Here is a 1,029-nt window from a genome sequence, read left to right as displayed (position 1 = left end):
GGAGTGTGTGTGTGTGTGTCTTGGGGGGGGGGGGGTATACCGCAAGGATCGAATCAATTAAAGGAGATTACATTGTTGAGACGCAATGTCGACGCACCATTTTCAGTTTCCTGAACAAAATTCCTTCAAATCCCCTTCCGCGTCGTTCCCACATTCTGACGACGAGTCAAGTCTTTGTGCCCACTATTTTCCGCTAGCTCGGACACAGAGGCCAGCAGTAGCCGGCGCAGGGAGACTACAGGTGGAAGCCATTTATTCAGAGCCGGACCACAAACTCCACAGCCAGGAAAACAGGCGCCAAAACGTAGGCACACCAGGGAAAGCAAAGCTGTTCGAATCCGTGAGATCTGTGCGCGGGACGTCGGTGCATAACTGGCTACAAAGACACATGGACACACGTACTCAGCCCCAGAGAACGATTCCCTGCCTCAGTGAGCAGCAAGGCAGCGTGTTAAGAGAGTAGCCAGCAGCCTCACCGGAGCCAAAGCTTTTCCACATTTCCCCTGCTGCCCCAACGACATGGATTTTCAAGGCTTAGTGCCAAATATTTCTATCGTTCTCCTCAAATAAACTGGTTTCTGCTCCTTCTTACAATTCTCTCCTCTTTTAATAATGTTTCTATGTTGATATCCCCCCCCCCCTCACACACACACACACACACACACACCACACATACTTTAAAGACACATAAGAAGACATATTATGTTTAAATGAGAATAGAACACAAACCCATAACACAAAGGGCCATATGATCATGGTAGATTTCATTGCTTTTAAGAGAGGAAAAAAAGTAATAGTTGTTAGCCTATTGCAGTATCTCTTACATAGTACAAAACATTCACAACAACCACAAAAAGCCCCACAATATTCAAACAACTTACACGAAAGAACAGAAAATAAACTGCAGGTGTCCAAGGCCGAGCTCCAACTTTTTCCCTCTTCCCCTTTCTTTTTCCCTTTTCACGAGCTCTGGGCAGACAGGGCCACACCAGAAAGCCCGCTACTCATTTACTAGCCGAGAATTCTTTC

Source organism: Aplysia californica, unplaced genomic scaffold, assembly GCF_000002075.1.
Source record: "Aplysia californica isolate F4 #8 unplaced genomic scaffold, AplCal3.0 scaffold00543, whole genome shotgun sequence".
NCBI classification, from domain to species: Eukaryota; Metazoa; Mollusca; class Gastropoda; order Aplysiida; family Aplysiidae; genus Aplysia; species Aplysia californica.
The sequence above is the reverse complement of the archived record's forward strand: the minus strand, read 5'-3'. Positions refer to the sequence as shown.